The sequence below is a fragment of the Canis aureus genome, chromosome 24, assembly GCF_053574225.1.
Source record: "Canis aureus isolate CA01 chromosome 24, VMU_Caureus_v.1.0, whole genome shotgun sequence".
Classification (NCBI taxonomy): domain Eukaryota; kingdom Metazoa; phylum Chordata; class Mammalia; order Carnivora; family Canidae; genus Canis; species Canis aureus.
Window position 1 is genome coordinate 22,225,781 of NC_135634.1, and position 21,892 is coordinate 22,247,672.

At 36.3% G+C, this 21,892-nt stretch overlaps 1 long non-coding RNA gene across 1 annotated transcript in view; it reads left to right on the forward strand.

The window, feature by feature from the left end:
• The window catches only part of LOC144296473 (uncharacterized), a 288,654-nt gene that overhangs the window by 81,485 nt on the left and 185,277 nt on the right, over positions 1 to 21,892 (forward strand). The window contains exon 3 of the long non-coding RNA XR_013363583.1: positions 12,271 to 12,370. This is a non-coding gene — a long non-coding RNA (uncharacterized LOC144296473). The remainder of the gene's footprint in view (positions 1 to 12,270; positions 12,371 to 21,892) is intronic.

The window sequence follows — 21,892 nt, forward strand, 5'->3', positions numbered from 1 at the left end:
AACCCCATGTCAGACTCACTTAGCAGGGAGTCTACTTGAGATTTTCTCTCTCCCTCTCCTTCTGCTCCTCCCCCTCTGTGCTCTCTTTCTCTCTTCCTGTCTCTCTAAAGTAAATAAATGAATTAAATCTTTAAAAAAGTCATTCACACTCAGATTAGAATTCAGATTTTGTTGATCCTTGTAAAGCAGTTCATGTTGTTTGCAGCAATCTAAAAATATTCTATGCACTTCTTCTCTCCATGCTCATTAATTAATTAATATTATTTTTATTGAAGTATAATTAAAATACAGTATTACATTAGCTTCAGATGTATAGAATAATGATTCAACAATTCTATATATTAATTAGTGCTGACCATGAGAAGTGTCGTACCATCTATCATGGAACAATGTTACAACAATATTATTGACTATATTCTCTATGCTGTACTTTTCATCTCCATGATTTGTTAATTTTATAATTGGAATTTTTTACCTCTTAACCCCCTTTATCTATTTCACAGATTAACCTTTTAACCCCCCACTTCCCTTGCTAGAGGAGATATATGTAAAAAAATGCTTCTATGGCCAATGTCAAAGAACTACTGCCTGTGTTTTCTTCTAGGAATTTTTTTGCTTTTAGATCTCACATTTAGGTCCTTAACCAATTTTGAGTTTATTTTTGTGTATGGTGTAAGAAAGCAATCTAGTTTTATTTTTTGCATATAGCTGTCCAGTTTTCCCAGCACCATTTATTGGTGGGAATGTGAACTGGTACAGCCACTCTGGAAAACTGTGTGGAGGTTCCTCAAAGAGACTCTTTTTCTCATTGCACATTCTTGCCTCTTTTGTTGTAGATTAATTGGCCATATAAACATAGGTTCACTTCTGGGTTCTTTAGTCTATTTAATTGATTTATGTCTATTTTTGTGACAGTACCATATTGTTTTGATCACTACTCTACTTTGTAGTATAACTTAAAACCTGAAGTTTTGGCAGCCTGGGTGGCTCAAAGGTTTAGCACCGCCTTCAGCCCAGGGCTTGATCCTGGAGACCCGGGATTGAGTCCCACGTCGGGCTCCCTGCATGGAGCCTGCTTTTCCCTCTGCCTGTGACTCTGCCTCTCTCTCTCTCTCATGAATAAATAAATAAAATATTTAAAAAACAAACAAACAGAAACCTGAAGTTGTGATATCTCCAGTTTTGTTCTTTCTCAAGATTGCTTTGGCTTTTTGGGGTCTTTTGTGGTCCCCATGCTCATTATTTTTAACTGCTACTGATTGTTATTCCACATACTTTGAACTGACTACATTAAATCTTGGAGATATTGTTTAGGTTTGTGGATATTAGATGCATTTACTTTTAAATAAAGGATATATTTGGATTGCAGAATTGCAAAAATGGTCAATGTTTAGCTAAATAGCTAGTTGTTTAAAAATATTTGTGGCAAACTGGCCTTTCCTACTGTTTAATAATTTCTAAGAGCAATGATAAATAGTTACAGTAAGCATTTTAATATTCATTCACCAGTAAGCACTTACAAATCATCTGGTAAGTGAGACATTTGTCCTAAGGGACTGTCCAATGTTTCTTCAAATGGTTTACAAATCCCCTGTAGGAATTTGTTCAGCTTCCAGTTTCCTGGACTCCATTCCAGATCAATGGAATTGGATCTTTAACTGTGGAGCCTAGGATCTACATGTTTATGAAACCCTGATGGTGATTTTTATGGAGTATCATGGAGAGCCAATACTCTTGAAACTTGCAATCCAAGGGAAATTAGAAATTATCTCCTCCAAGAGTAGGCCTAAAGTGGTGGTTAAAATCTATCAGAGGGAGAATAATCTTTTCCTAAAATTAGAGGTCTTCCTGAAGACTTGGCTGCCTTAGTCTTTCTGCCTGTTGAATTCTGGAAATTTATTCCAGTCATACTCAGAAATCACTAATAGTCAAATGGAACAGCCCTGGAGTATAGCTAAGCAGGGTGGTGGTGACATGGTGTTTAGAAACAAAAAGGACTCAACTAAGGATGTGCCTATGGCCAAGAGAAGCAGGTAGGATCCCTTGATGTAGAAAACTAGTAAGGTAAAATCCATAGTTGTGTGTTTTTCTGATATACCTCTTGTGGGGCATGGAGACCCACAGACTTTGTTTATTGCCAGTAAGAGATTGAGAAACCTACAAATAAATCCTTCTTCTGACTGGCTAGAAACCTTGGAGTTAAGATTACCTACCACACAGCTTGCCTTGAATCTCAAGATCTGATCAATTTTTTTTTTTTTCAGGGCCCCATAAGTCAGCATCCATCTCCATGCTCGGGGACATTTAGAAGCTGAACTTTATTGATAGTTCATTATAAAGAGTTTGTGGGCTGTGTAAAAGCCATCAATGAAACAACAGTATAAAAGAATCTTTTTGTTCTGTTTATTGTATTTTGCTTCAAAAGGAGACTCAATCTCTTTTTCATATATAAGTACCATTCTGGAATTGACTAAAATCTATTAAAACATTTCAGGTATCTGATATTTAAACATCAGAATGATTTTTTAGTTCTTTATTAGATGAATATAATTAGGCAAAGGCTTGTGACTCTTTTGAAGTTTTACTTGCTCTGAGTGTCATGAAGTGCTAAAAGACATAATATTTTAATTTATACCCATGTTCACTTTGAAGGATACATATAATTCTGTTTTTAATGAGTCACATTTTATTTCTTTTCACCTTTTGAAAATGTCATGTGCAACCACTTAAAATTAAAGACCACACAACTGATAAGGTGTCTCACACAACGTAGCAGAGGCGAAGCTTTAGACTGCATGCTATCAAGAAAGGCTATATCTTGAAGATTCTGGAGATCTTAAAGAAAAGAAAAGGTAAATGCTGTTTTCTTGAAGTATTTTTACAGCAATTCTCTCTGGAAAAAGAGCAAAGAACAGACTAGCTTCATAGGGTTGTTCAAGTCATGAGTTGGCTCCCACATGGACAGCTGCGTCCTCATTGGCCATCTATCAGGGATAGCTCTTTCTTTATGGCACTAAAATTTTTTTTTATTTAAATTCAATTTGCTAACATATAGTATAACACTCAGTGCTCATCATATCATGTGCCCTCCTTACTACCCCCAGTTACGCCATCGCCCCCCACCTCCCCTCCAGCAACTATTGTTTGTTCCCCAGAGTTAAGAGTCTTTTGACTTGTCTTCCCCTCTAATTTTTCCCCACTCAGGTTCCCCTCTTTCCCTTATGGTCCCTTTCACTATTTCTCATATTTCACTTATGAGTGAAATCATATGATAATTGTCTTTTTCTGATTATTGCACTTAGCATAATACCATCCAGCTCCATCCACCTCAGTATAAATAGTAGGTATTCATCCTTTCTGATGGCTGAGTAATATTCTACAAGATAGCTAAGGAGGTAGTCTTTTCAACAAATGGTACAGGAATAATTGGATTTCTGTTTGCAAAAAAATAAATCTATCCACAGACCTTATACAGTTTGTCAAAACCAAATTAAAATGGATCATAGTGAAATTAAAATGGATCATAGTGTAAAGTGCAAAATTATAAAATTTGTGGATGAAAACACAAGAGAAAAATCTAGGTAACTTTGGATTTGGTGATGAGTTTCTTTCTGTCTTTCTTAAAGATTTTATTTATTCATGAGAGACACAGAGAGAGGCAGAGACACAGGCAAGGGAGAAGCAGGCTGTCTGCAGGGAGCCCAATGTGACACTGGATCCCAGACTCTGGGATCACACCCTGAGCTGAAGGCAGGCGTTCAACCATTGAGTTATCCAGGGGTCCCATAAATTATGAGTTTCTAGATACAACAGTAAAAGCATAATTTGGGAAAGAAAAAAATTGATAAGCTGGACTTTACTAAAATTAAAAACTCCTAGTCAGAAAAGACACTGTTAAGAGAATGAAAAGACAAGATATAGATTGGGAGAAAATATGTGCAAAATACATGTCTGATAAAGGATTTGTATCCAAAATATTCAAAGAAATTTTAAAACTGAACAATAAGAAAAAAAAAACAACTCAATTAAAATATGGGCAACAGATCTGGACACCTTAACATGTGTATACAGATAGCAAATGATCCTAAGAAAGGATTCTCACAATTGTTTGTCATTAAGGAATTGCAAATTAAAAAAAAAAAAATCCCACTTCACATCTATTAGAATGACCAAAAAAAGACAATACTTTATTGACACAAATGAACAAATCTTTAAAAAAAATGTTTAAAAGGAAAAGGAAAAGCCCAAGTTAGGACAGCTGCCTGGGATACACAATCTTTAAAAGAAGAGAATGCTCTGGGGAAGGAACATTTGGTGCTGGGTTATATACTTTTTTTTTTACATAAAAAGTTATAAATCATTAGACAAGAGACATTTCAGAAAATTACAGACCTTATCTTAAGATTTTTGTACATGCAGGGCTGTTTGACCTTAATCTTTTGGGAACCAGGGAGGGCTCCCCGCTCTTATCTTTATGTTTGGAATGCTGGCTTTTAGGTTATTTATAAACGAATCAGATGCACAATGTGTACTTGGGGCAGAAATTGAGCACATGCTTTGAGGTTTTGCTGACTCTGGTAAATGTTAAGGTGTGGCATCCCTGAGAGCCCATGAGCAAGGCCACAAACACTAAAAGTTGAATATTTTCTTCATTTTATAAACCCAGAGCATACAAGGATGCAGAGAGATAGGCACTCTCAATCACTGTTGATAGGAATGCAAAATGATGCAGCCAGTTTGGAAAACAAGGCAAAGGGTCTTACCATATGATCAAGCAGTCACATTTCTATATATTTACCCAACTGACTCGAAAACTTATGTTATGCAAAACTTGCATGCAGATGTTAATAGCAACTTTATTCATAATTGCCCCAAACTGGAAGCACCTATTGTCCTTTAATAGGTGAAATGATAAACTGTGTTACTTCCAGACAATGGAATATTATAAAGCAATAAAAAGATATAAGCCACAAAACGACATGGGAAAAACCTACATGCATATTGCCAAATGAAAAACAACTAGTCTGGAATGGTTACATAGCCATTCCAATTACACGACACTCTGGAAAAGCCAAAATTATCGACACAGTAAAAAAAAAAAATCACTGGTTGTCAGGGGTTCAGATGGAGGGGACAGGGATGAATAGATGAGTCAGAGGGGACTTTAAGGTAGCAAGACAATTTGGTATGATATGTAATGGTGGATACATGACATTATCACGACATATTTGTCAAAATGGCACAAAACAGAATAAACCTGAATGCGTAAACCAAGGGCTTTAGTTAATAATAATGTATCAGTATTGGTTGATCAATTGTAATAAACGTATTCCACTAATATAAGATGTTAATAATCAGGGAAACTGTGGGATACCAAGAGAGAGTATAGGGAATTACTTTGTGCCTTTTTTTTTCTGTTAACCCAAAATTACTCTATAAAGGAAAAAAAAAACTTTATGTTTCACTTATCCAGCTTCAACATTTTTCAATATTTTACAAATGCTTTTAAAGCAACCTAACTCTGCTGAAACAGAAGTTGGGAATATTTTTAAGGGCTGGGTCGAGCTAGTGGAAGAGTACTAGAGAATGTTAGGAGAGAGGTTCATCAGTGGGATATGTTGGACACATTGTTATTTCCAAATTTGCAAATGTTTTTTTCTGTGACTAGGCAATCTGTGTTTGCTAATTGGCACCAAGGGAAGGTAGGGAAACCCTGGGATACAAAAGAGTGCTAACTTTCTTGATGATTACATTTCAAAGGGATAGCCCCGATGTCCTAGAGAAAGACATTCCTGAATTGTAAAACTGGCAGGAGACATTCAAAAGAGGTTTACATCTCAAGAGGATAGAGAAAGAAATTACAATGACCAATTTTCTAAAATAAATGCTTTGAGAAAAGGAGGTCAGGGGCCTGGCAATAGGAAAAAAGCTGTCTAAATTTTAGTCATGCCAAGGGAAATGGTAAAACCATCTTGATCACCTTCATCTCTTGCTCCTCTTTTCCCAGAAATGTGATGCATAAGGAACTGAAGTTCTACTTGTGAGTCCCATTCTTTTACTTGCTAATATTTTCACTCTAATTTATGGATGATCTTTTTCATTAGAGAATATTTCCTCTCCAAGACAATGCAGAAGGGTAAAAGCATGGGGCTGGGTGAGACCTATAGAGTTCTCAATAATGTACTGAAAATATTATGTTGCCCCAAACCCCAATTTAAAATTTAAAACAAAACCAAAATTAAACTGTGAAATTTATAAGAAACTCTACCAGTATTCTTATTTTTCACATGATTTTTGTTTCAATGCTATTTCTAAAATACTAAATTTCAAGTTATTATGAACAGTGTATGTTGGTCCCTCTGGTTAACAGGAGCTTTGCTTCCTGTTGGGGGGGTCTACACTGAAGAACTGGTTTGTGCAGGGCTGGTGGCCCAACTACTTTAGAATGGCTTCTTATTTTGGTGACAGGGGATCATTCATTTTAAATCCTGTATTTCATCTCCTGCTATTCATACCAAAATCATCAGTATGATGTTACTTTACCTCTTTTTCCTGAAAAGAAACTTAGGTTTGAGTCATGAGTGTATTTCCCCCTACTTTCTTTTTTGGGTTGCATACAAGGAAAGCATTATCATTCAAATGTTCTTTTAATCATCCAGTCTATAACATTACAGCAATCAGAACAGATTTGTAATTCCTGAGCCATGTGCAAAGAAGAGATATCTTGCTTCACTGAGAAAATAGATAATTTTGTGAAATATTGGCCATTTATCTGTCAAAGTAGGCCATTATATATTGAACTACAGTATGAAGCCACTATGCACCTTCAATTCTTTTCATTTATGCTTTAATGGAGATTTTTTTTTTTTGTATCTGGTATAAGCCTGCCCCAAATTCTCCTATATCTGAATGCACTTTTGACAAAACTAGGTATATGAAAATATTAATCAAGAGAATACAATTAGAAGAATAAAATTAGAATGCATAGTCAGGCCAAATGTATTTTATTAATTAAAAAAATATCAATCATTGAGAAAACAATAAAGGAGAAGGAAATGGAAAATAGTATAGATTATCTTTACAGTGCCTCTAGTTCATAGCTGGGTGGCTTCTATTGCAGCAGACACGAAGGCTGTCCTATTATCTGCATTTTAGAACCATTATTCTGAGTAGACATTCAAAATGCTGGAGATTTTTCATAATATGTTGAAATAAGTTTAGAACTGATTGTTAGAAGACTTCATTTTTAATTCTTGCTCTATAGTCTACAACATATAAATTATGTGGCCTTGGTTAAGTCATTAAATCTTTCCAAGCCCTGATTTCCTCATTTGAAAAATGAGAATAATAAAAATATTCTTGTTTCCTATGTTACAAAGTTGTAATAAGCAACAAATAACTTAATATATGTGAAAACATACTGCAAACTGAAAAGCACCATGAAGGATTATTATTTATGCTTCAATGCATGCATTGAACATGGTCTGTGTAATCTGTATTTTCAGGAACTAACCCTCCATCATGTTGACATTTGCTAATTTTAAATCATGCTGCAAATGAATGGTTCAGATTGTAACACCTGCTATCATCATTTTTTAAGAAAATGACTATCATTTGATTTACAAGAACATTTTATCTTAATAAGTTCAGTTCAGCATTTATTAGCATGTATTAGCCTGAAATTCCCTTAATAGAAAATCATGTCTAATTCTTTTCTTAGATATCAGAGTAGTAACCATATTATTGTTTGACACTATATTCAGTAGGAATTGCCGGCCTCAATAATTCCCATTATTTTCTCAAGAGTACTTTAAAAATTATACAGTCTGAAAATAAATAAAGGAAAAGACCAGATAGTGTGCCTGAAGAGAATATAAACTTTTGGGCTATCGCATATATTATATAATATGTTCTATATTATATAAATAGCTGCATTTCCTAGGCAATAATCTTATTTTATTTTTATTTTTATTTTTATTTTTTTAATTATCTTATTTTAAACCACTTTTCCTATTTTACATTTTAAAAAAACAGTATAAGAAGAAACATTATAGGCAGCTTCCAAAAATGATCACCAATATTTTGATTCTATAACATAAAATAATTTCCACCTTTTAAAAAAGTTTTATTTGTTGAATTAGGTATTGGAAAGAAAAAAAAAGGTTGTAAAGACATCACAGAGCTCATACCCAGTCTCCTGGAGTGATCATTTATGAAATATGGTATTATCACAGATTTTATGAAGGAGGGAAAAGCAAGGGATGTTTGGCTATTACCCTAATAATGTAATTGGATGGTAAGGCATAGGCATGGTAAAAAGTGTACAGTACTGTGTGATTCTTGGTTAAAATAAGAAATCTGATATAAAATCCTACATTTGTTTAAATCAAGTAAGCTTTTTGTATGGGGATATACCTGAATAAACATGGTGGTTGAGTTGAAGACATACATGGTTTGAAAGAGAGAAGAGAAGATAAGGAAATTGCAGAGTGGAAGAACCACTTAAGCATACTTTGTATCAGAAAGGAAAAAGATTTAGGAAGTCCCATCCTTTAAAGATCGCATTAGGCCTTGTTGCCTACCTAGACTTTATGGTTTTATGTTTTTGAATATATTTATGACTGTGCTTAAATGGAGACCATTTCAAGAGCCATTGGAAAAATTCATTATCATTGCTGATCTTAAATGTCACTAAATATAACCTACTCACTTTTGTTCTTTAAATCTTAAATAAAAACCCATCTAGCAGTTCATTTTATAGCATTCATACTTTATAATGAATATTATTGTTTCCACATAAACATTTACTTTGATCCACCTTAACCTATGAGTTTTGAAGTTGTATTTTTTCTCAGTGAGAAATCTTAGAAATTAAGAATGGCTTCTGAAGTGTGGTCTCAAAACAATACTCTAATTTTTAGGTTCTTTTGTTTCATCTAAATATGCTCCTCTATAGAATGGTTCTTGAAAGTTGTGCTGTACCAGAAAATTTAATAGAACTGAATGCTTGTGGTGTCTCTCTTTTAAAATACTGTTCTCTAAATGGCATACTCTAAGATTTTCTTTCTTAGCATTGCTTAGCATTTTCAATAGTAGAATTGCTTAGAGTATATATACCATAATCTTAAAATCCCTTTAAGTGGTATCAGTAAGTAAACTCCAGGCTTTTTTTTTTTTTAATTTTGTAAAGAATCTTCATGTGTCTTTCACAATATGCATATATCTACTGACTCAATACAATTATTTTGTGAACAGCATGAAGACTGGGCAGGCAAAAATGTATGTATATTGTCTTTGCTGGGACCTTCACCACATACTGGAATTTTATGAGTGGTCCAGGATGCAGAAGGAACTTTTCAAAATCACATTTACACCGTAAACTTTTAAGAACATCCTGAAATACAGTACTTTGTGGTTACATATAGTTCAAGGATAAATAGAGGAGTAATTTGCCATTTGTACCAAATTAAATCAGACTTTCAGTTCAATCAAAACAGCTTGCAGCTGGATGCAATAATTTGATTTCCTGACACTCAGAGAAAAATTGAAGCCCTCTAAAAGGCCCCTGCTGATCTTCAACATGAAATACAGTTTGCTGGCAATTTCACTCAACCTCTGAATGCCTTCGCATTTAATAAGCTAAAAAAATGCAAATATAGCATAAGGTTAGCTGGAGATGGCTCTCAGGTAGTGTTTTATTACAACTAAATGAAACACACAGCACAATGCCTCTGAAGGATCATGCTCTTGTTCTTTCTCAAAGCAGCTATTTTGTTAAATATGCCATTAGATGAATCTCTGTATTAGTGTCCTGGGTGTACTGTTTTGACATTGGATGTGTGTTAAAAACACAATAAAAGGCTTCAGAGAACAAATGCTAGAATTCTGTATGAATTCCTTGCTATTTTCTTGGGAAGGTAATGAGACAGATAAATGTAAATCCTCAAGTATCCATTAACTGTTGATTATTCAAAATAGCGAGGATCCAAATTTATAGATCTATGCAGTCCTGGCAGATTAGTTCAATTTATAACAATTTGTTTTTATCTTGAGTTTTTACTGTAAATTGACAAATATGGGTCTTTCAACATGTTGAATGGATTTTTTTCTATTGCCCCAGAATTGAAAACTGGAAGTATTCAAAGCAGCACAAAGTGATATACTTTCTAAAGAAAGCTTCTTCTTTAAAAAAAAAAAAATTCTAAAATTTTTATCCATAAGAGACACAGAGAAAGAGAGAGGCAGAGACACAGGCAGAGGGAGAAGCAGGCTCCGTGCAGGGACTCATTCCAGGACCCTGGGATCATGACCTCATCATGACCCTGGGATCAGACACTCAACTGCTGAGCCAACCAGGCATCCCTCTAAAGAAAGCTTCTTGCGTTTAAAATGTGAAACTCTCTCTAGGCTTAAAATGGGGTTTCAAAGTAGGCCCTGCTTTCTTTATCACAAGTCTTCTACTCTTCTTAATAAGCACACAATTTAGAGAGAGAGGTAGAGGGTCAAAGAAGGACACTGTTCAGATTATGAGTCTCCAGCAGAGGGGGATGCTAGAATTTTCCCTCCCTTCCTTTTGGCTGGTCCTTTCCCATTCGACCTCGCAGCAGTAGACAGATGGTACACTCAAATAGGGCAATTGAGGAGAGATTAATGAAGGACCCATTTACAAAGGTGTGAATAGAGTTAAGGGGAGCCAACAGGGCATTGTGAAGCATCCTAGCCATGGCCACAGTGGGAAGCTTTAATCTTCACCACCCCAAAGGGGCAAGGAGAGGAAATGATTAGTAGAACCCAGAGCTATAACTGGAGAGGAAGGCAGCCTGCCAGAACCTGTGGTCTTTTGAAGAGGGACATAGTCACTGGTAATTTGGAACCCAGCAAGGAGGGCTGTCAAGGAAACAAATACCTCAGTATCTTTCTCCAACCTCTGATTTCTTACCAATGTCACCCTTTGGCTTAATCCAACCAGAAGCCAGTGAACAAAAGAGCCCCATTGAAGCCTTATATGAAGATCAGTGTCCGGGGGCCCCAGAGCAGAGAAGTTGGCAGTGGAGCTGGAGGGATGAACAGGGATTATCCAGCACACCAAAATAAGGGGCACTCCAGGAGAATCATTCATAAAGATTGGAAGGATCTAGGAGGAAGGGGGCTTGGGATCTCATTCCCTGACTGAGGTATTAGCTACTTTGCTGGTGGAAATGAAAAAGGTGATCCAGCCTTCAGCACCCCTCCAAATCCTTTGGGCTAAACCCAGGATAAAGCTGGAGGTGAGGAGAAGATGAAAATTAATTCAAATATAATGTTGATACAATATTGAAGTGTTAAACTGTAATTAATTGCATTGGAGCTTTTACTAACTAAAAGTGAATGAGAAGCTTTAGGACTTATTTAGGATGCCATTAAGGGGGGTGAGAAACGGTGGTTCAACAGAGCATGGTTAATGATTGTAAACAAGCAAAATCATTATACATTTGTAATTCACTGAGTTAAGACTCTTCAATAAACTGGTTACATGGGAAAACTTGGGAGTGATAGTGCAAGTGTATAATTTATATGACGAGTGACAATTTATGAGTTTCCGATCTAATCGTGGCAACACTCTAAAGGTAAACTGCATATTCTTGATTCTGATTTGTTCACTGAAAGACTAAGACCAAAGCCTCTTTGCCTAAAATGCTATTATGAAATTTGTATTCCTAAATTAAGAATACTTCCTCTTAAGAATTCCTAAGTCAAATTAGGGGCACCTGGGGGGCTCAGTGGTTGAGTGTCTGCCTTAGCTTAGGTGGTGATCCCAGGGTCCTGGGATCAAGTCCCACATCAGGCTCCTGGTAGGGAGCCTGCTTCTTCCTCTGCCTATGTGTCTGCCTCTCTCTGTGTGTCTCTCATGAATAAATAAACAAAATCTTTAAAAAAAAGAAAGAATTCCCAAGTCAAATTTAGCCTTGAGTGTAGAAATTCTTATTAAAACCTGTAGATTTTGTTTTTGTTTTTTTAAGATTTCATTTATTCAGTCATGAGAGATACAGAGAGAGTGGCAGAAACATAGGCAGAGGGAGAAACAGGCTCTTCATGGGGAGCCTGATACAGGACTCGATCCCAGGACCCCAGGATCGTGACCTGAGACAAAGACAGATGCTCAAACACTAAGACACCCAGGTGCCTCAAACTGTAGCTTTTGATCGTGGCTATCAGAGAACTTCAACTACTTTAAATGTTTCTGTTTTGCCACATAATGTCTCACTACAATGTGTGTTCTTTGTTTTTAAGCAATAACAAACTGGTGACCATCTAGTGGAAAAATCAAGAGGCCCTATATTCCCCTTCAGGGGCTTGCCAGTATCCTCAAAAGACCTCTCTCTAATACCAGGTAAGCTCTTTGGAGTTAGCAGAGAATACTCATTGGGTGTTGTGTTAATAGTTTTGTTCACTGACTCCTATCTCCTAGATCCTGGAAAGACTGAACTCCCTGTTGTCAGGTTTAGTCCAATCAGTAGTGAAATGGAATAGAGAGGCCAGGCAAAAGTTGGTCGAAAGAGGCTTTTAATGGGATCTGCTCTCGGGGGAGGTTCCCAAGTCGCAGGCCGCGGAAGTCGCGCCCAGATAAATGAGAGGGGGGTCTATAAAGAGTTTTTTGCAGGAAGATGCGGGCAGGGTGGCATTCCAGTTAGGGCAAGCGTTACAGGTCTTTGTGTGCTAAGGTAGGGTAGGGCAGCAAGGCGGCCTTATTGGGAGTTTGCTGGCCTGGGTCGGCTGTTTTGAGGTCCCCAGTCTCACCAACCCAACACCTGTCCTCTGTGGTTCACTAGAAACATATAACTAGTTTGAGCCAGTAAACTATTTGAGGTGGTGTTTATACTTTCCAGACCAAAACACCTACTCTTGATAGTTTGAAGTTGTTATAGCCCCATACTTTAGCCTCTTCTGACTAATATACTAGGGAAGGGTGAATGTGTATGGGCCCTGGGAGTTAAGAAATGTATATTTCTGTCTCAGAGATCTATGTCCACAGCTACTAGATAAGCAGGTATCTGAAATCACTTACTATCTTAAGATGGCCTGAGCCTCTCCTCCTGATTGGGAGCCATGTCCATCAATGGACTCATGCGCAAAAACACTTCAACCCTCTCAGAGAGAAAATAGTCATAGAATTCTTTATTTGTCTACCTGGGCTGCCAGGAAAACCGTAAAACTCCAAAGTATCATTTGGTTAAACAGTAAGAGTCTTTTATGTCCTGCCTCTAAAATAGATTAAACTGAATTGATCCAGCTACCCTTATGGTAGGGTCTTATAAAGTTCCATTTTTTTCTTGGACCTTTCTCAATGTCTTTTTAGTATAAAAGCAAAGATGAATCTGTCTGCTGTCAGAAGTGTTTGTGGAGATCTCGTTAAGTGTCTCTGTCTCTGCTTCCCCCAAATCCACGGTAACAACCAAGTCAGGTTTGAAAACTCAAAGATCTTTAGACAAAGCTGGAGAACTCACCAAAATCATCAGCTCTTATCTGGAAATATATCAATATATTCTTTTTCCAAACTACTAAGAACAAACAGACAATTTTATGCTGTCCTGAACTATTCAAAAACAACTTGGCTATATCCTTTAACTAGTTCTATAAACATACTTTTATTTTATCAATTATATGCAGACATATTCTTCTTTCAGGGCTCAGCTCAAGATTATGAACATTTCTTTTGAGGGATCCCTGGGTGGCTCAGCAGTTAAGCGTCTGCTTTCGGCTCAGGGTGTGATCCTAGAGTCCCGGGATTGAGTTCTGCATCGAGCTCCCTGCATGGAGCCTGCTTCTCCCTCTGCCTGTGTCTCTGCCTCTCTCTCTCTCTCTCTCTCTCTCTCTCTGTGTCTCTCATGAATAAATAAATAAGATCTTTTTAAAAAAAATCCAACCATTCCTTTTGATCACCACCATTAGTCTGAGGCCCCTTATGGCCTTTTTTCAGAGGCAAACTATGAGATTTTTAAGTATAGAAATAAGACTTAACTTGGATTCTCCTCACACAGACACTTCTTGGATAATTTTACTGTCATTCAGTATTCTCAGTTCATCTCCTTTTGTGTTCAGTTCTCTGAGCACTTTTGCAATTGAGGATCTTCTTTCCTCTGTGGAGTCTGACCTGCTATTAGTCTTGTCACCCATCAAGATTGGTCATTCTCTTCTCTAGGATAACTCCCCCTCATATTTCTTGCCACCAGATAAATCTCTTCTCCAATCTGACTCATATAATACCAGCCTTAGGCTATAATTGATATTTGTCTTAAACAGTCTCCTTTTTAAAGCCCTGTTTTCCTGAAGGGGAATAGAATACAAAGTCCACTCACTGCCCCCCTACTTCACCCCAGCTACAAAGCCCTACAAAGTCATTATGTGATACCTTATACAAGAGGAACTGACCCTTTCTTCTGCCAGTAGTGTCAGTGACACGGTGATGAGAGATACACAGAATCCAGTGTTCCAAAGGGAAAATGAATATATATTCTCTGAGTCTGAGTGTGTCCTTGATCACATTGCACAGTGACCAAATGCCAAGTTCAGAAATGTAGTAGAGAAGCAAATGTAGAGATCCTCACCTTCTAACTTTCCTGTCTGGCTTCTGCTTCGCCTGTCTAGGAGAGATGTGGCTTTTAGAAAATGAATTTTGCTACAGTGGAGGTTGTTGCCATCTTGTCTCCCCAAATATTATCTTCTCTAGCAGCAAGTGTGAGCTGCAACTCTGGAGTCAGTTAAAGGCGGGGAGTTAACTTTCAGATACCTCACTCATATAATCAACAACACATCCTCTCACACTGCACATGCCTGAATTCTTAAATCATACTGCTGATAAGGGCTGTGATGTCTGAAATGAATGTTATAGGATTCTGGATAATGTTATAGAATTTAATGTTGGTAAGCTTATCTCCGGTCACCTGTTATGTAATTGCCCCATAGAAATAATTTGACTTATGATGAGAAAATAACATTTGTTCCTCTAGAGGGGAAAAAGACAAAAAGTTTAGTATGCTATTTTGACTAATTAATGAAAAATCAGAATTTAGTCTTTTCAGAATCTTTTCTGATTGTCTGTAACTTCACTGTTCCTTGAATTTCTTCATCATTTAGTTGAGACTACCCAGCCAGGGAGCCTCTTCCTCAGATGGAGCTTGAAGTTCCTTTAAACCATCCTTTCCTGGGGAGTGGGAGGCACTTAGGAAGGAATGGGACACAAACAATTATTAATGCCTTTCTTCTGAATACAGTTCTACTATAATTCCAGGTGTAATTCCAATTACTCATCTTTCACCTGGCTCTTTGGCTTAGGTTCAGTTCCTCTGACACTGAATTTCAAATTCTTTATTTTCATTGTTTCCTGGTATCTGATCTCAGCATCCTAGTCTAGCTCTGCTTGTGTTCCTGCCTTAGCTTGCTAGTCTCCCAGCCAGAATTCCACCCCAGCTTATGTGTAAACAAACAAGCAAACAAACCCCAAACTCTTACCTATCTCCTTTTTCCTAATATCTGTTACTTGTCCTATTTTTTTTTGCTGTGCCTGTGTGTACCCCTATGAAGTCTTTGTTCCGTGACAGAATGCTTTCCTCATTGGGACTTAAAGTTGCTACGATCATGTCTGTCTTTCTCCTTAACTTCCTGGTTGTGACCCTGGAAATACACAGTCTCTGTACTTACCAGTTTTCTAGTCTTTTTCTTTCTTGGTCGGCTTGCAGCTTTGCTGACATAAATAGAAATCCTGGAAACATAGGAAGGAAGGACCAGCCCAACCTTTTTAATAAGAGAAAAGTCAAGAGAAAACTCCATACAGAAACAAAGGAAGAACCTGGGTCCCTAGCCCTTTTCCTGTCCTGTGGTATTTTCTTCCCTTGTTTGAAGCGTACTGTTTCCAGTATAGAACAAGATTATTTCAACATCGTAAGGAAGTATTAAAGCACACAATATAAAAGTTGTGGTAGTCATGCTGTTGGAAAGTTATGAATATCTGTATTTAAAAACCTATCCTTTTTTAAAAAAATTATTTATTTATTCATGACAGACAGAGAGAAAGGCAGAGGGAGAAGCAGGCATGCAAAGACCCCGATATGGGACTTGATCCCAGGGCAACAGGATCACGCCCAGAGCCAAAGGCTGACGCTCAACCGCTGAGGCACCCAGGTGTCCCAAAACCTATCCTTTTAACAGGAATTTTAAAATGTGTAAAAAGGCAGTATCTGTTTTTAAGGATGATTTGCAGCAAGCTATTCCTTAAATAATGTTTAATGGTATTCATGACTTTTCAAGCCAATATCTTTTAAGGTTATTGGTCATATGTGACATTTCTCCTGGTGCCACCCTGGTATACTGAATAACCTCTTACTGGCAAGCATTACCATCAAAATTCCCCTCAAAATTTCTCTAACTAGCCTACCTGCAATGGAATCTGTTTGTTCACAGGAAGCTCGTGCATTTTTCCCTACGAGGGAGAGAAGTTATTCACATCTGACGTCTCTTTTTGTATTACCATCTTGGAGAGATTGGTCTTTAGTTGCTTCTGTCTTCATCCTCTTTTGGCCCGAAGAAACACTAGTCTCCTTTGTTCTCTCAATTCTCCGTGACACATACTAAGCTCCTCCCTGGAGCCCCATTCATAGGCAAATCTAACTTTATTTTCCTGTTTCTGAGGACATAGGAAGAATATATTTCCCAGGCTTCCCTGCAGCTGGATTGAAGTTATGTGTCTGTGTTCCAGCCTCAGAATGTTGATTAAAATACTCTTAGACCCCTCCTTTTCTGTTCCCTAAAAGCTTCATGTTACTCTTCTCTCTTACCTTATGGTGGTGACATGAAGGGCCTCTGCTACGCTGGTGATTGCCCAAGATAGAGGAAACCTGAATCGTGTAGACTCTTGTAGAGTCTTTGGATGGAAGAGGACTCCCACAAACACACTGCCTTAATTTGTAAGTCACAAAAGTTTGGGTTCATCTCTTATGGCAGCCAGGGTAACACAGTGAACCTCTTTAATCTCAATTTTTTTGTACTTTTAAAGTGATTTGGGGATACAGATACAAAACGATCTTTTTGACCAGCTCCTCTTCCTAGGTCCTAGGTCCTCCCTCCGAAATGTAGACATAGGTGCCACAAATTGTGTGTTCTCGGCCATATCCATTTATACTTTCATGTCTAAAATGACAATAATTTTAATATTGTCTGTAAAGTTTTTTTTTTATATATAAATGCCATTCCCCCACTTTCCTTTCTCCCTCAGTAGCTATCTTTCCCCTCCCCTCCCTTTTATTCCCCTCCCCTCCCCTCTCCTCTTCATTCCTTCCTTCTTTTCATACTTCCTCTATTTACTTCTTTCTTTTGCTATTCCGTTTTTGCACATCTAGTATCCTTTTTCTGGAATTTTATTTTCTCCTCCTTTCACCTGGATAAACCTGACTTGATCTTCAGGAATCAGGGTTAGAGATAAGTTTGTCTAAGCAGCCTCATCTCTTCACCAAGAAACATTTCTACAGGTTCCTAAATATGCCCCTCTTGTAGCACTTATCCTTGCTGTTAAATTTTTCTATTTTGCTTGTATTTTCCCTACTAGAATTCCAGTTCTTTGGAGAAAGAAGCTCTACCTTCTTTCATTGTTAGGGCCTACTATAATGATTGAGACTTAGATGCTGTCAAAAATATTTGTTTGGAATGAAACATGATCTCTGGAAAACCACCGGGTTGCCCTCTTTATTATAAATATTGGTGGGGCGCTACAGCAATGGATTTCAAATTTTGTGTTTATCCTGTAACAGAATTTTGAAGTTTTGCAATGCTCTTATATATTTTAATGGTGATATCTAAAAGTTCTAATTATGCATTAAAATAGTTTTTAGGAATGTAATTTATGGAGCTAATGAATATTGGTATCTTAAAATAAAACCAGCATTCTTTAAATGTATCAGTGGAGTATAACTATCATGGTGAATTTGATGCTCTCATCATTCATTTAAAAATACATAAATAAGCTCACTTTTTAAATCAGAAATTTTACCTTATTCCTTTTTCTCCTTGAAATTATGCTTTCATTTCTTTTCTCTCAAAAATTTATTTATTATAATATATTGTTATGATTAAATGTGCTATCAATTATACCATATTGGTTGCACAAATAATCAATAAAAAATAAGCATAATAATGTATTACATATATGTATATTGAATTATGTATATATACACATCATAATTTAATTCATATATATGCATAATACATAGTCTTTATATTTTGTACTATTATACATTTGTACTGTATGCATATGCATATATAGATTTTAATTTTTCAGTGTTTTTATTTTTAATCACTGGACTCTAGATATTAAAAAATTCTATCATAACAGTCATTTATTTACATAATTGATCAAAGCAGCATAAATATATTACAAATTTGATAAATGATTATTAAATAATTTTTTATCAGAAATACAATTTATAATACAAACACATGCACATATACACACAGAATATTTATACATTATTCTGTTTAAAGATTACCCTATTTCTTTGCAACCAACTTAGAGAAATCAAAAATTCTTTTAAATGAATGATCTATTAGCTAGCAACTTAATTATGGCTCCTTTAAATATTCTTGAAGACAAATAATTGCAAACCACCTGACTTGCAAGAGTATTTGTTACCTAGTATTGTCATTTATTTTCTCAGCTTGAGTATAACAACGTCTTTACCAAGATATATCAAATGTGTATAAATGGTACATTTTATTCATTTTTTTAGAGAGAGCAGGTTTAATCTTGTATCCAGAAAAGATAGAGGAGATTATTGTTATTTAAATGTATTTTTTGGAAAGAAATTTTGGCCAAAATGTTTTTGTTTTATTATGTTTTTTTTTAAAGATTTTATTTATTTATTCATAAGAGACACAGAGAGAAAGAGAGGCAGAGACACAGGCTGAGGGAGAAGCAGGCTCCATGCAGGGAGCCCGATGTGGGACTCGATCCCAGGTCTCCAGGATCACGGCGTGGGCTGAAGGCAGGCGCTAAACCACTGAGCCACCTGGGCTGCCCTGTTTTATTATGTTTTAAGTATGTTTGTTTTCGGTTTCTTTTTTTTTAAATTGGATCTGCATATGTAGTCCATTTAGCTTATGGAATACATTTACTGTATAACCTATATTCTGAACCCATTTCTCATAATCAAACAATCAGCCATATCATACATAACTGCTGTCAGAGAAAGTCTGAATTCATTGTTCCATTGAAAGAGGCATATTAACACATGTTTACAAGACAGATATCCCACTTCTGAGATAGGTTGTATTGTCATGAGCTTCTCTGGATGAGTCTATATGAAACAGCTCATTACTCCCACTTCAATATTTCTTACCATTGTTCTCTTTCCTGTGCTCTTCTAGAACTCTTCCTTGGAAGCAATGCACTTTTGGACAGTAGCTGAGAAATAAGGAAGTGAGGTTGTTAAATGAAAGTGGCAGGGCACCTGGGTGGCTCAGTTGGTTAAACATCTGCCTTCAGCTCAGGTCCTGATCTTGGAGTCCTGGGTTCCACTCCTGTGTGGGGCTTCCTTACTTAGTAGGGAGTTTGCCTCTCCCTCTGCCCCCCGACTCATGCTCTCTTTCTCAAATAAACAAATAAAATCTTTAAATAAAATAAATGAAAATGTCTATCACTCCTACACAAACCAAATGGCTATCACCACACAGACCAAAATACAACGTTTCTAAGACTAGCTCTACCCTTAATAGAAATACATACGAGTGGAAAAAATATCAAGCCATTTTTTTGCTTTCTTCTTGTTTCTCTGAATTTTCTAAATTTGGAAATAATGAACATAGTGCATTTGTTATGACAAACCAGAAAATCATAGAGGGTGGTTTTCAAAATTTAAAAATGGCACTTCAGTATTAGAATAAAAAACTGGATTATGCAGCACTGTACCAACCAGAAATCTCTAGAAATAACTGTTATTGACATCTTCTGATTGAAATGATCAGTTTTCTGATTAGATATAGTGCAAACTCCTATCAGATTAGAGCAATTAAATGCAAATGTTGAATTGTGGTGGGGTTAGTCTCGGTTTGCAGAAGATTTTTATTAATGATCTTCTAATTAAAATGCATAGTTTATCTGTGCCTTTGCAAAGAGTTATGATTTACATGTGTCAATACTGCCCATTCTTTGCCTTTTAGATCTTAGTGGGATACGGAGTGAGCAAATGGCAATTTAGAGAGCTTTGGAGAGATCAGAATTAATTTTATTAAGCAGTTCCTTAAAAAAAATAAAGTTCTCTCAATGTAATGGAAACAAAATTGACATGGTCCAACAATATTGGGAATACCTAGGGCTTAAAGTGAGAGCTATTTCAGTGTCTCAGATAGCCATGTACATTATAATGAAACAGTCAAAAGTTTGTTAATGTTAACTTGACTAAAACAGAGAGAGAAGAAAAAGGAAGAAAATCAGTGAATAGCATTTTGACAAAATATCTGTTATTTTTCTGAGATAGTATTGTGTATTTTACATATATATTCTCAACTGTGATAACAACACTAGAAAGTAGTAATTATTATAATTTTTCAGGTTAATAAATGAAAGAAAAGTTAGGTAAAAAAATGGTTTATAGTCATCATAAAGGAAGTGGTAGAGCCAAACTTCAAATTTCAGGTAGATCTTATTCCAATGCCCACATTTTGCCTATCTATACTGTATGTAACTGAGTGCATGCCTGATTTGGATTAGTGATTATTGGATAAAGGCTTTTCTGAAATATAAATATGAACTATGAAAACAGGTGCACTATGGTGTGGGATGGCCAACAGGATCTCATACTTCAGTGAGGTGAATATACTGGGGAAACAGAAATGATTGATAGACACAGAGTAGCAAAGCAGAAAAACTGAGAAAAAAAAAAGATGCTTCAAATAAGAAAGTATTAGAATCAGCAGGAGATGACACTTATGAAAATATATACAAAAACTTAGAAATGATAAAATTGCTAATCAGTCTTCAGTAAACTCAGCAGGCAATAAGTTCCAAAGAGCTGCTAATGAATTATTAAACCAAAACGTGGCCCTGGATTAAGATAAAAAGGAGTGAGAAAATGACATCTTCTAAACGATATGAAACAAATGTGACAATCAGCAACTTTGAAAATATTGTGAAGATGTTAAGGGGGTGCTATTTGCTTCACATGTTTCTACATCAATTATGCATTTTAAAGTAAACTTAAAGAGGTTCCTAATTAAGCTTCTTGTGCAGCTGTCAGAGGACTTTTTTCTTTATTTAGTACCAAGCTTAAAGCCTGTGATAAAACATCCATGATTACAAATACCAAGTGAAAGAGCAAATGAATTAAAGATGTGCCTAAGATTCTGAGCACAATTCAGGTAGCTTCTGAGTAGAGTTGTCTGCAATATCTCAAACTGCTTAATTTGGATTTTTCTAGTATTTTGCTTTCTTTCCTTCATTTCCACATATATGTGTATCTGTTGATATGTGATCCAATTGTAAATAAATCTAATGGTGTGAAATTATTAAACCACCAAGAAGGCTTATTACCCCCAAAGGAAGGAGAGGACAGACACCCCTTGAAATGAAGTGTGGAAGGTCAGCCATCAAACTGAATCTCAGTGTGGATTTAGGACAAGGGTCTTTAGAGCCAGACTTTGTAAAGAAAGAAAAAAGTTGTATCTCAATTATAATTTCTCTTTAATATATCAAGACACATCATGCTAGAATGAGACTAAAAAGGTTTACTTAACATTCTGGTCACGAGAAAGTGACTAGCAAGAAGTCAAATAAGCCCTCTGAAAGGATGAATATCAGAAAGCCAGAAGAAGGACAGGAAGTCAGAGCAATTTGCTGTAACCTGGGTGGGGCAGAAGAAGGTATGTTTTG